Raw genomic sequence first — 14,574 nt, 5'->3', positions numbered from 1 at the left:
CCAGGCAAGTATACAGGCCTTGACAACTGCATCAAATGTTCAGATCAAGAAATGTTATGTCCAAGAGGTAGATAATTTCCCCCCTGCTGTGTCCAGGAACAGGCAATATTCTACAACCCAGCTCCTCTGCTTCTTCCCATCCCATACGCCAGTCACCGTTGTTTTCTTTATTCTTTGTCCAGAGCTTTGACCTCTGATTGACTTTGAAGTTTACATACAAGGAAAAACAGTCAGGCAGCTGCTAAAACAAGCAAGGAGAGATCAAACGGTTCTGAAAGAATTAAAAACAAACAACTTTTATCTTTTTCTTTTGTGTTTACCAATACATTAACAGTTCCAGATAGATGGAGAAGTACACAAATGTGCATACATATATGTAAATGATAACATTAAAAAATTACATTAAAATAGTATTGTTTAGATTAGCACGGCTGAACACTGAAGGATAAGGAAATTAGGAAAATTAGGAAATACCAGATTAAGATTGCTATGCTAATTTATTTCTGCCACTGGGTGTGATTATCCTGTGTTGTACAGAATGAAGCATTCGTCCTGTGGGAAAGTCTAAAATATGACTGTGTCATGGAAGGGTTTGTAAGAAAACATATGCACATGGGGAGGGACAAAAAAAGATTATCCAGAGAGTCTTAAATCTGCCGTTTTCTAATGTATCAGGAACAGATGCTGTAGCCTGAATGACAGTATTTAATGACTGGGGCACAGGGAATTGGATGTCCTAGCTTGTTCTTTAGGGAGAAAAAAAGTAGAGGAGGGAAGCTGCCTGTGACATGTATACAGAAACACAGATTCTTGCCTTTTATTCAATAGCACAAGCTGTCATTGCAGGCATTTTTTTCCTCCGCATTGGAGTGGAGGTATGATGTCAGGCATAAGTAGGAGTTGTTTGGTCCAGATCCTGGAGCTGGAAGACTGATTAGTAGAAATCAGGTTTTGTTTCTATACCTTACTAAGTCTTCCTAACCCTCTTCTGTATTAAATCCAGTCCAGAAATTTCATCCTGCTTTTGCTGTACAGTTTCTCCTAGCGCTTCATCGCCTATTACTGTTTTGGTGTGAGTGAGAAGTCAGGTCTTTGAAACGGTGATGTTGTCCAATTACTATATTGGCAAACTGCCTTGACCTTTGCTGCAGAAACCAACAAGAGAAAATCAGTGGTAGTTCCCAACAGCTGCCATTTCAGTGAGTCTCACACACAAACTCACAGAACACAGGAAAAACTTTGTCTCTGAGATGAATGATTTTGACTTCCAAAGGCCTGCTGAAAATAAGAAAGACGTTAAACTTCCCAAAAGATGTCACATTTCCCAAACACCTAAAAAAATATTTCTACAGATATCATGCAAGTATGAATAATAATCTAAACCAGAATGCTTTTATTAAAAATAAAGTTCTACTTGCTTCCTTAGAAGTTTCCTTTTTCTAATTTAGTAAGGTTACGCTGGCCTGTATAATATGAATTCTAAAGTGCTCTGTAACTTGGGATGGAGACAAACCTGTCTGTGCACTCTCCTGCCCCTTGATATTGCTTATACAGTTAAGATAATTTCTACACTCAGCTAATTCAAATCTGCTTTCTTAAATGCTTAAATAGTGCTAAATTATAGGATGCAAATCCTAACAAATGACAACCTTCTGCATGTCATTTTACCTCTCTGCCGTAGATAAGCTATTGTCCCTCATATAGCCCATAAGAAACCATGAAAAAAAAGGCAGTTTGAATAAATGGAAATGCATCTTCTTGTGGTTTTTTTAATGCTGAATTTCACAGATTGTTAGGATAGGCTATGTAGAGCAAAGTATCACCACAAACAGAAGGAGAAATCTTTTCAGTATTAGTTTCACAGCTGAAGCAGTTTTCATACAGCTATCTTCTCCATCTATCCCTTGGGCATAAAGGCAGTGAAAGAATTCCTGAAGAAGGGAAGGAAATTGCATTGGTCAAGATCAAATTGCAAGCATGCATAATTTGATGTACTAATGACTGTCCACCAGATATCACTGCAGGAGACTCGCCAAGTTGTTAATTGTCCCAAGGACTGGAGTTTGATGCTTAACAAACATCCTAGTTTCATTGTGGAATGAAATCTCTGAGAGCTGCAAAAACTGCTTGTCTCAGTTGAATGTGCAGTAGTGAGTAGCACTGAGACAAATCCTGATTTTAAATGAAAATCTCCTCTGCTTGCAAGTAGTAGCTCCTGGTAGGATTGCTGTAGAGATAGGAAGTGTAACTCCATAGCTTTGGTATGTGGAGTCAGTACAAGACTCCAAGGTTAACTTTGCAGCTTAAGATTAACTTAGACTCTAGAGGAGCATGTAATTTTGTATAGCTCTTTCCACTTTTGACAATGTCAGGTTGTGCCATAGAGACACTCTCACGTAGCACAGTGAAGTCCTTTTTGTGTAAAACAACTAAAAACTGTATTTCACAGTCTTTGCATGGCAATCTGCAAGTTGCAAACCTTGCGTCCTTAGGTTGCAAGATGTCATTTGTCACCTCTCATCTCCAGAAATAAAAGCCAAGAAACAGAGAGGCTACTTTGTTCACTGTTTTCTGAAGCAAAGAAGTCAGACAACAGTCCATTAAAACAGACTGATGGTGAATAAAATATTCCTAAGCACAGGAGACTCTTCTAATCTGACTTCTGCTAAGCAAGCCTGCTATTCATCACCCCAGTGCTGAGCAGCATACATAATGAGAAATATTTCTCCATATAGGAGAGAAAACTGTCTCACTTTGATAGCTAGAATTTGATCCCAGATATTAAGAAAACTCTGACCACACTAATTGCTATCTGCATAGATCTGCTGCTCATGGAGAGAGCAATAGCCTTATATCAGCCAAGGAACTGTTGTCCAGTTGGTGAGTGATATGATCTTTCTCTCTCGTATATCTCCTTTCCACCGGACGGAGGAGAATATTTCTAGACATATGTTAAAACATCTGATTTGTGGTAGTTGCTACTGTGGAAATTGTACACATGGGCCTGGATTCTGCTTTTGGCTGAAGAAAGTTAGGCTGCAGAGGGAATACTCAGAATTACCCAACAGCTATCACAAATATGCTGGATTACTGAAGCGTATAGGTGATCAGCATTTCTCAAGGGTACCAGTTAGAAGTCAAGTCCTTTTCCTGTGATAGTCTTCAATTCCTACCAATATTCTTCTGAAAAAAATTTGCTAGCTAATGTTTATCCACAGCCTGTATTCACAATTGTTTCAGTTTCCTCTCTGTATAAAACTACACAGAAAAAAATGATCCAGGATGAGATACATGAATTACTTTCTTTGCTGAATATATTATCTTTGCTATGATATTCCTAGACAGAGTTCTTGGAAACAAATGTAAGATCAAATAGCAATAAATAATGTTGAGAAAAATTAAAATAGAAGAATTACTGAGCTGCAGTGGTCAAAAGCTGAATCTTCATCAGGAATACATCCAGATGCCTAAAAACTGTGCACTTCAAAGCTCTGTACATCTGTATTGATGATAAGTAACAGTCATATCATGGCCATTCCATAACTGCTGCTGATTCCTGAAATCCTTGTCTATTTCCAAAGGATGCTGTCCAGCGATCTCAGTTGATCAAACTGTTAAACATTTTCCTCTAAAGCAAGAGAACCTGGCAGCAGCCTGGAGCTCAGTGCAGAGTAGGCTGGACAAGTTGTGAGGTGGGGAGAGCTGCGGCTGATCCTGTTTTTGTTTCAACTGGTGCTTGCAAGAAGGTATTTATCCTGATACACTTCACAGGCTGCTCCAACTTGTCATAAGGCTTTTCTTTCTTTCTGCAGCATTCAAGAGATGCAGGACTTTGAATTGTCTTTCTCTGGTTACTCTAAATCATATTAGCCTGCTGTATTTTGTGTAAGCGTACCCACTAGGGACCAAGGAGCTTGGGGTAGCTTTATCAGGCAGGTGAAGTTGCTGTGCCTGCCCTTCCCCATATATATGCGTGCTCCTGCGTGCAGCACCCCTTGGGGACCACGTACCAGGGAGCAGCTTTACCCCCAGCACAAGGGCAGCTCTCAGGGAGGAAAACCCCATAACCTGCCCTCTGGGGGATGCACAGCCGGCAGAAAGGGCCACCAGTGCGGAACCTACACAGCAGAAAAGCCATCCTCTAAGAGAAAAATTTCCTTGGAAGCTTGGAAACATTTTGTTTCTAACTGCCAGGGAAAATTTATCTTTGGTTCTGGTGCCAAGTTACATTTTGGCTTGCTCATGCTGAGGAACTTTCTGGCTTGGAGAGAGAAGAACAAGAAAGCAGGTAGGCCACAAGGCTCCTTGCTGCCTTTTGTTTTGCCCACCTCTGGGCTGGTGCCTTTCTCCTTGCTCTGCAGCAATTCATGTGGGAGGGGGAAGAAGCGACTGCAGCAGCAAAGCACAGCAACACACAACAGAAACTGGAAACAATAACCTGCGTATTGGGGCATGGTGACCAGCAACTCTGCCGCGAGCCGGGGATAATAGCCCGGGCACAGTAACCCACACTTACAGCTGGGAAAACTACTTGATGTGCTTCCAGGTTTGCTGCCTTGTCCTCCTCTTACACCTTCCTGGGGAGAGGTGTGGAGCTGCTGCTTGCTGCCAGCCCCACCATGCACCTTGAAAGAGCTTCTCGGTGCGCTGGCTACTTGCCTCTGGGAGGTGAAGAATTTTGGTTTGCATAAATAGTTTGTATTTTATTGTTATAACTCACCCAATCATAGATTGCATTCATTATTTATTTTATTATTATAAGGTGTTATGTAGTTATGTATATATATTCAGTTCTCTAAGTCTGATTTGGACCGCTGGCTTTTCTTTTTCTGAGGGAGGAAGAATCCTTGTTGTGAGAAAGTATATATCCAGCCTCAGAGGAATTGCCAAAGGCTTGAGACCCAAACGCTGTCTTCCTGCACTAGGCAAAGTGAGAAGATGCCACTGGTGATTATTCCCTTGGGGTGAACGGAGGATGAACAACAAAATCTGAGGAACACAGCCTGAAAAGGGGTGAATTTGTCTGCTCTCCCATCCTGCTCTCCTCTTTGCTCTCTTACCCAGGATGTTAGCTTGGTCAGTCTCTGTGCAGACGAGCTTTTTCTGGTGGGAGCTTAGCCTGGGACACTGGGGTGACTGAGAACAGCTGCTGAGCAAGAACATTCAGCACTTTAGTTTGAGCAAAATACTGTTTACCCCTTTCTCACTCATTTGCCTCTCCCATTTCCTTGTTTCTCACTGGAGGCAATGGCTGCCTGAGGCATGGGAGTACCAGCCGATCCCACAGCTGCTATGACTGTTGGATTGGGAAGGGCATGCCAAGCCCCACAGAGTAGCCACCAAACACCCAGGACCCTTGGAAATCTGCTCTCTTTGCTACGTGGTCCTGTTACCATGCCCACGTTACCCCTGTCCAAAGCCCCTTACACATAGGGAAATGTCACTGAATGGTATGATCTTCTTCATACACATATCCCACCCTGACTAGGGCAGTCTGTTATTTACTTCCAGGTGCTGCTGCACAGCATGCTTATGCATAGCCAGAGCTGATCCCCATCGTTCCACCACCACGTCACTGCCATGAGACACAAGCAGAGCACCCTCCTCTAGGTGCATCCACCTACTTTAGCAGGGGGTTGGACTAGATGATCTCCACGGGTCCCTTCCAACACTGACCGTTCTGTGATTCTGTGACCCCTGTGGATACTGGCAGAGGGAGGTCTCTAATCCTAGCTGTGCTGGTGCCGGCACAAGCATCCTTCATTCATGGGGAAGCAGAGAAGGAGGAGGCTCAGCAACTAGACCTGTAGCGGCCTGTGCTCAGAAAGTCTCAGGGGCTCAGCTGTTGGCACTCAGAACTGCCTTCCTCTGGGTGTCTGGCCCCCTTCTGCTTACTCCTAGCTCTTTTTCAGTCCTGCCTGTCTTCCTTGCAGGGGAGACCAGGAGGCTTGGGCCAACTATCCCTGTTTACACTGGATAAAGTGGCTTGGGCTCTGGTTCATCAAGGACTGGTTCTTGCATATCTGGAAGGTTCCTTACTCATCACAGACACCACCACCCATGGTGAAACCCCAGGTCCTCACAGCAGGCCATGAGGGAAACTACAGCTTGCCACCAGCCAGGCCAGACTCCTCATCAAGACACTCGACACCAGCAAGAGCAGGAGAGCTCAGGAATGAGAGCCCAGCTAAGCAGCCCTGGGCACAGCACACACATGTGAGGGTAAGGGTGACCTCCATGCACAAGGGATCCCAACTCCCCATGCCTGTGTTTTTTGTCTCCCAGTTTTAAATCTGACACAGAAGATTTGCTGGACCCGTCTATGCCAGCTTCATAGTGTATACAGAATGGATCCAACCCACCTAGCATCAGACCTGTTGTGCGCTGGCAGCTGCTGTTAGGGCCTGCCTTTCCAATTGGGAGGCGGATGCTTTTGTCTGTGGACATATGCCTTAATGTGGCATTGGAGCTAATGTGCCAAGGATTCTTTCTATTGCAAGAAGAAATTTGTGGTGGAACCACTTTTTCTCTGAGTTAGTTACAAGACTCTTTCCTCAGACACAGCAGAAGCCAAGCAGCAGGACGCAGCTCTTTTGCTTCTCCCTACCAGCTCCTGCCACGCAGAGCTCAGCCAAAGAGGCTCTTAATGTGAGTTTTCCTCAGAGACACATTCCCTGGTTTCCTCCCAAACCGCAGGATTTAATATTCCCTTGGTGCTTTATCTCACAGATTCTCCCGCCTTTTCTGCTTTTTTTCCCATATATTTCAATCATGCACTGAACATTGGCCATAGTTGCTTCTCCTCTCACACATCTTATATGTCTGCTCTGCTGTGGGCATTGACTTGCTCCTGTGTTTGGGGTGGAGATTGGTACTCTTTGTATGGTCTAGCTATGTGGAAACCCCTTTTCATGGAACAATCTTAAATGAGGGACAGCGGTTAGTCGACTACATAGCTATTTAAACTATAAAATAGCCAAGTTCTTTGAAAAAGTCCACTCCTAACTGTCATAGACTGCTCACCCAAAGTTGAAAGAAACTTCTTGCTTTGATCCCCATGTTCTAAGTCACATATAGGGATGAGAATCCGTCACTTCACTAGTATATTAGAAAGATGAAGAAATATATGTGTATGTGAAACTCCCAGATATTATAATAGTAAAAATCATAGAAAAGCCTGGGAAGGAGCTAATATTTTGTCCTTGGAAAACAGGGCTCGGGTCAGAAGAAAATCTGATGCAGAAAAACTCAGTTCTACCACAACGCTTTCTTTCTTTTCCTGCCAAATATTCAGCCCACCTCCTGATGTTGTACGACATGGGGGAACAACTAGGGTAGAAGCAATTGCACTACCTCTGCCAGATTACAGCAGCAGAGATCCCCTATTCACCAGGGAGAATCTACTGTGGGAATCTCCAGTCGGTTTAAGTTCATGCTCTGCTTATGCATGCTTAAGCAGAGCAAACTTGGCAGGCTGAACTATCTGTCCCTTAGGAATATTGAGAGATGAATGTAAACTCATTTACCTTGCTTTTTCATTCCAGTTGGGTTACTTGCGCTGTGTACTAAGTACATCAGCATCTGGAGTCACTTTGAACAACAGGAGAAAGCATTTTCCGGTGTCATAAGTAGAATTTTGTACAATATTTATAACTTGCAAAAAGTCAAGGCGTTGGCTGTTCTTTGTTTCCCACCATCCTGGAAAAAACAAACAAACCAAAACCTATGTAGGAGGTTCGTCATCTCCCAGCGTTGGGGTTTTTTTGGGGGGTATAGCTAAATGGCTGATAGCCATTTTGCCTATGAGCCTGTAAAACTGAAAGATGTAAAACCAGCTCCTGAATTTTCCTTACCATTCTCCCCACCACCACCATCTTCACTATCCATTAACCTGGCTCATCACTGAAAGCTGAAAACACAAAAGTAAACATTAGTTAATGAGGTTTGCACCTGGGGGAGGTAAACAAAGCTGCTCTCCATTCTTGTGAGCTCTTGAAGGGAAAGTTGCTGTTCTAGGAAAGCAAATGTCAGCACAGAAAGGGCAGGTCTGCCTGGGGTAGAGTGTTAGAATTTTTTCCTTTTTCTGATTTCATAGGCAGGGAATGATGAGGAACAAAATCTTTCCTAAATTTGTCTCTCCAATTAGAAAATACGTATTTGCCTTATCTTTGTTTTCAGTGTAGCTAGAAGCAGAAATTGTTGCTAATCTAATTCCTTACTCCTCTGTAGTTTGGGACATTTCAAATCCATATTTTTCATCCTCGTTTTTTTTTTTTTCTCAAATAGAGAGAACTGAGAATTTTCTTGGACTTAGAGAACCAAGACTTTGTCTGAAATGCAATAATACGGCACATGCTAGACAAAACAAGTCTTTGTGTACCATCGTTATCAAAACATTATAGCAGCAGGAAATAGCTAGACACGGACTCTCCTTTGCTAGTTAACTGCTACTACAGATCTGTTAAAGTTCAACTCATTTTACCTCTAAATCCTATCGAAGTATTTGAATGCTTTGGCAAAGAAAGAAACAGCCTGTAAGATGGGTCTTTACAAAATAGTAATGTACATATTAAATCAGCATGTTTTCACCTTACCGTTTCCTTCATTCAATCCACACTTCTCTGAACGTGACCTTCACTCTTGAGCCCAGGCATGACCTCCCTCCTGCCCGCCTGGTGGAGCATCACCAGCGAGCAGGCAGGAGCCCCCCAGGCAAATGGGCCCCTTTGGGAGCTGCAGATCAGGGCCAGGCTCACCCCTTCGGGCATCAGTTGCCACAGCCAGGCTCAGTCCCGCTCTTGAAGATGCTGCTGTGAGCTGTTCGCTGGAAGAAACGTGCTGTACGGTTTAATTCCCATGTCAGAGTCTGCTCTCTCTTTCGGTGCTTTCCCCTGTGCAGGACTATGATCTGAAAGAAAAGCAAGCTCTACAAAAGCAGGTGTCCCTAGGCATACGTTCAGGGATGGATTTTCTTCTCTTCTTCTGGTGCGCAAATCAGGGTGAGGATTAACTGCACTGAAGACAATGGAGCCAAGCCACACAAGTCAAAGGAGAATCAGACTGTAGCTCTAAAACATCTATTCCTATTACTTTCCAGACTTTTATTGCTGCCAATATATAAATCTTTGTATTAACGAACTTCAAAGATTATAAAGCCCTAATTGTGTGTGCAGACTACTAGTAACGCAGTGTGCTGCTGATGCATAAAACACGCATAGATTGTACACAAATACACTCAGCCTGGGCTTAAATTTAGCTTCAACCACACAAAAGATATCTTTATAACTAAGAATGATGGGAAGAAAGATCTCATTCCAGACCAGATGAACAACTCATTTTTTCACTGATCCTGGATTTGGCTGACCTGACTCAAATGTGACCTAAGACATTTCTTAGTGCTTTGGAAATTGCATCAACATACTTGGGTTGGAGATGCCACAGTCAGAAAAAAAATGAGGATTCTATTTTTAAAATTCCACTGTTCCTTTTTAAAATAGATCAGTGAAGCATAACTTTTCTTATAGCTGTAATTTTTCAGGCTAAGCAAACTCCAGTAATTTCAAAGGCAGTGGGAACGAGGGGTCAGTTGGGGCCAGCTGGAAAAAAATTAACTCTTTGTTCTTTTCCAGTAAAAGCTTTTGTCCTGTTATTACTGTTGAAAAGAGTTAGCTTATAAATGAAAAGGTAAGCTTCTCCTTGCAAGAAAGAATGAACTGAAAAAATATGTAGCAATGGTGGCCTCAGAGGTGTACGAGACCATTAATGAGGGAAGAGAAACACCAAGGGAAATTCAGCTATGCATTTGCTATTGCATCGCCAGCACAGCACTAGATTTTGCTAAATGACAACTGTCACTAGATAGCTGGTATCAATAGGAGACTGCCAGGAGCTACAAACATCTTTCAGCAGCAGGAGGTTATGAGCCACGGCAGTGTCCAGGCTTCTCCTGACGTCACCATTGGTGCTGAGAATGCCACAGACTTTCCTTATAACACATAGCTGAAGGTCTTCAGATTTAAGGGGAAGAAAGCCACATTCCAGCAGCATGACCCGACTCCCTTGAATATTTAACATCAGTAGTATAGATCTTTGTTTCCTGATTGTTTCATATCAGACAGCTAGACATGCTTCATAAAACAAATCTTTTATGAGCTAGTGTGTTAGGTGATTTTTAGATCATACATTTTATACCAATATCCAAATAACCCCAAAACACTGAAAGCCCTAGCTGTCCTTGACATTAGGTTGTCTTTAGCTGCAGGATGGACTCTCAGCATGAATTCACACCTTTGAGCAGTGGCCATCCCACAGATAAAGCCCCTTGGATTAAGACTCTGTCCTTACTCGACCTGTCAGCTGTAGTTCAGGGTTGCTGATTTCAACAGGGACTCAGTTCACACTTATCTAAAAGTTATTGGCCATCCTCCTGGCAAGTGACAGGGTAGATGAATTTTTTTCCAATACTTCTAAACTATGGGAATGGCATTAAAAAACCCCAAACAAATCCCGAGTGGCTTCCAACTGCGTGAAGTAATGATTGTTTGGAACTGGAAAGGCTTGGCCTCTATAGTTTGAGAGCCAAACTGGGGAAGCAGGGATAGACATTCAGGCTTTGAAAACACCAGCTATCTTCTATTTGTTTGTATCTACATTTACGTTGGGATAAACAGCTCTCAGCAGAAGAAAATGCAAGTCCTTGAAGTATTTCAGCCAAAGGACAGCAATTATAACAATAAGGCACTCCTTTCCCTACCTTCAAAGCATTTGCTAGTGTCAACAGTGGACCTGAGACCAAGTCCTGAGGCTTAAATGTCTTCCAACTAAGCCAACTTGACACTTCAGAGATCTGCTATTTGCACTACACATTGTGAAATATTACAAACATTTTCTAGTTAGAGCGTTTTTGTCCCATTGATTATGGAACAAAAGTAACTCTGGTATGCTGCAACGATGTTGCAAAGTCCTTCTTGAGAAACGAGCTTCTTCATGCTGTAATTTTGGGGTGCACAGTGGATAAACCACACACTAATAGATCTTCAGGTTCAGGCCATCTGAACAGTTCAGCAATGCCCTCTGAAATGTCCACAGTTTCTTAGTTGTCAGGAAATGCGTTGCCTTACTAAATCACATAAATGTTTAATGATACACATCAAACTTACAGTTTTATATATACATTTAACTTCCACAGCACTGAGTATGTGTTGTTTCTAGGGGAAAAAAGAAAAAACCAACACAACACAGGTGTAAGGATTTGAAGTTAAAAAACTTTGGTGGTCTGGAAGTGTATACCAGGAAGGAATACCTTGTAGCTACAACTTACAGTAGTTACTCATGTTGGCATTGACAAGACCAAAGGGAGCCTTCTCCAATGTTCCTGAGATTTCCCCAAGCTGATCAGAACATGCAGAACCCTTTGAGCAAAAATGTCTTTTACTTTATAAACAAATGTCTCCAGTATATAAACTATTACAAAGAATATTTTTAAAGGCTCTGTCAAATATAAATTTATTACATGGTTTAAAAATGCTAAAGATAACTTTTAAAGAAGAATGGTGTGTTTGATTTATGCGGTGCCATTTGATTAATGCAGTAATATGTTTTGATCCTCACTAGGGTCTAAAGCACATAGAGAGCATTTTTTTCACCTTTCTGTCTCAGTACAGATAATATAGTTTACAGAAGTGAGAGTCAGTGCAGAGAATCAGGAGACAAGACAGTTAATAGCATTTAATTCTGCTTTTGCCTCTTTGGCAGAGCCGCAGCAAGTCATTCCACTGGGTTTGACTCAGTTTTTCTGACAGTAATACTTGAGCACTTTTGTAAAATATAAAATATGTAGCTGAAAAGTGCAATATAAAGGTTAATTGTTTGTTTTGTGTGTGTTAACTGGAAAAGCTCTCCTGCTGAAGGGAAAAAAAAGTAGTGCCTTCACCCTTTTTTTCTTCCTTTAACTTTTCAAGTACTTCTAAATTTTCATTTTTGGATTTTTTTTCTAAAAAAGCAGCTTAAATATTGTGCCATAACTGCATTTGTGAATGATCCTAATTGGTGTGACCAAGTAGCTCGATGCAGACTGTTTTTCATGTTCAAAGCCTGCATCTAGATCCTACATGAAACACTTCCTTGAAAATCTAGTCACCTCAGGCAATGGCTATACTATTGAATTGTATAACCTAAATAGTGCCAGACCACCAGTCAGATGAGAAATATGCAAAGAAAAAATTCACGATATTTTAAGAAGCTGTAGTTTGGGGACAGAGTAAATTTGGCTTTAGGACTTCTAGTATCAGATCAGAAACCTGCAGTCACATACTCTAAAACATTTTGATTAAAAAAATCACTATTTTAGCTGAATTCTGTTCAAAACAATGCTAACTTCGTGCAGGTGGGTCTTGGCCTTGTTCTGATACTATCAGAACAAGTTTCATCAGCCGGTTCTCAATTTCTTGCCATTTTTTCATCTCTAGGTTGCTGTTGCCAAGTCACTGGTGTCCTTTAACCAGAGATTCAGGTCAGGCCTCTTTAACCTCTTGTATTGCAGCCGTTCCTGGCTCCCTACTTCACTTTGCCTCTTGCACGTTCTGCTTTTTACCTCATCTTTTGCATCCACCTTTTACCTCCGTCTTCATATGCTGAAGATGGTAAAGCAATGTGAGACGATCACAGGGCCAGAGCCGGGTTTCTACCAGTAAAGAGGCAAGCTATGAGCCACGTGTATCCTTTGTATTTCCCTAGCCCTGTCTGCCAAATTCCAGCCTGGGCCCAGCTGAGGAGCTGGACACATGTTGGCAGCGTACATCATGATGGAGTTTACGGTGTCATTTCCACGCAGATATTGTAGGGTGGACCCCAAAGAGACTGGAGGGGTGCAGGGGCAAAGCTTTGAAGTGTGACTACAAGAAGCCTAGTGACAGGAACGGATGGGCTGATGCAATAGGGTTCTGCTGCTTCCTGAGGAGACTAACTTATCCAAAGCGGGTATGTTGGCAGCTCGAGGGCAGAGTTCCCTTTGTTTGAGCCTAAATGATCTCTTATCAGACAAAAAAAAAAAAAAGAAGAAAAAAAAAAAGAGGGATTTGGGGGTGGTGAGTGGACTGTCCTAGATGTGGCCACAGGGGAGTAGGGTAGGCAGGCAGGGCCTCCTCTGTTTTTGGGTGTTGCTTAGAGGAGGACTACAAGGTAAAAAAAAAATAAATTAGCTGCCTTTGGCCCAAGCAAGGAAGCCAGTCTGAGAGCTCTTTTCTCCTTGCATTCTTTTTGTTTGTTTGATTTCTTTTGTGGGGTGCTCTGGTTTTCTGGGCACATTGCCAGGGGTTGTGTGCTTTGCCAAGTGGCAGCCTTGCATTCTCAGGCAGGCAACATCCTGGTTCCACCCTATCCTGAACGGGGTGTGCTCACACACCCGCGTGTGCTGTCAAGCTCACTTTATTTCAGGCAGACATTTGGTGAAGTGAGGTTAAACCTGCATTTCTTCCATGGACTGGCCTTAGCATACCGGCAGCTATCAAAAATGAGCTCTAGCTGGACATCTCAGTGTTGTATCCTCTGGAGAGATCTCAGGGGAAGAGGTGTTCTCCCAGATGTGCAACAGGCCCTTTCCACTGCCAGGTTCACAGTATCTCCTCAGGCAGCAGTTGCTGCTGCTGTATTTATGGCATACTTTGACTTGAATGATGTGGGACTTCGACTAGAAATGATGTGGATCGCTGTCACATTCTCCAGCAGGGCAGAGATTTCACCTGCGGGCCATCAGCCATTAGACATTTACCAGGGCTGGCCCGGCCAGGGGAGGAAGAAACTAGCGATTTGAGGGTCTAAACAGAAAGCAAAATGGTTACTTATCTGTGTAGTAGAGGAGAAAACAAGAACTGCTTAAATTTTACAGCAGTGCCCCCAGAGAGGGGTCTATAACTGGGGGGCAGATGATAAATTTGCAGTTGGCAGCAGGGGAGTGCTGGCACACACGCACTGCCCCGGGCAGAGCTTCGACCCAGGACAGCCACGAGCCGCGGCCAGGTCGCTCCTGCCGCGCTCGCACACCCTTGCGTGCACCCCGAGGGGGTGAGCGCTGCCAGCTCCTGCGGGGGAGCGAAACGCGCTGCCAGTAATGCCGGGGGTCTCACCCCCGGCTGGGCCTCCGGGTGCCCGGGGAGACTCAGCTCCGCGGAGCAGCCACAGCCGCCCGCAGCCTGGCGACGCGGCCAGCCGGCCCCACGGCCGCACGGGCAGGCGGGTCTCCGGGCGCTGCAGCAGCCGGCAGCGGGGGCAGCGGGGCAGCAGGGGCAGCGGGGCAGCACGGCACCCCCCGCTCCCCAGGCCGCAGCGCGGGGCCGGGCGGCGCGGCGCGGCGAGGCGCCGCTAGGCGGCACTGCGGCTGCGCGGGGCCCGCGGCGGGGCGCTCGGCCCGTGCTGGTGTGTACCCCTGTGGGGCACTGACGCTTGTGGGCAGCTCCGAAAATCTTATTTTAAAAACATTCTGTACGTGAAAGGGAAAATATGTTTTTAGGCGCAAGCGCAAAGGTTTCGTGGGAGGGTGACGGCCCTGGCGCTGCCTGTGCGTGGAAGTGAATCCCT

General features: G+C 44.0%; 1 long non-coding RNA gene across 7 annotated transcripts; it reads right to left on the bottom strand.

Moving 5' to 3' along the window:
- Positions 1-269: 269 nt before the first annotated feature.
- Positions 270-9,226, bottom strand: LOC308061016. Of its 7 annotated transcripts, XR_013927021.1 has the most exons (6): positions 8,595-8,732; positions 7,854-7,909; positions 7,527-7,698; positions 5,061-5,146; positions 1,824-1,931; positions 270-1,278 (listed from the first exon to the last, which is right to left on the bottom strand). It is a non-coding gene; the product is annotated as an uncharacterized lncRNA (long non-coding RNA). The 7 variants fall into 7 exon arrangements; XR_013927017.1 differs by lacking the exon at positions 1,824-1,931 and having other exon boundaries at positions 8,595-9,226; XR_013927018.1 differs by lacking the exon at positions 1,824-1,931 and having other exon boundaries at positions 270-1,275; positions 8,595-9,226.
- Positions 9,227-14,574: the final 5,348 nt, after the last annotated feature.

Source organism: Falco punctatus, assembly GCF_963210335.1.
Source record: "Falco punctatus genome assembly, chromosome: 3".
Classification (NCBI taxonomy): Eukaryota; Metazoa; Chordata; class Aves; order Falconiformes; family Falconidae; genus Falco; species Falco punctatus.
Note: the sequence above shows the minus strand (reverse complement) of the source record. Positions and strands in the feature narration are given on the sequence as shown.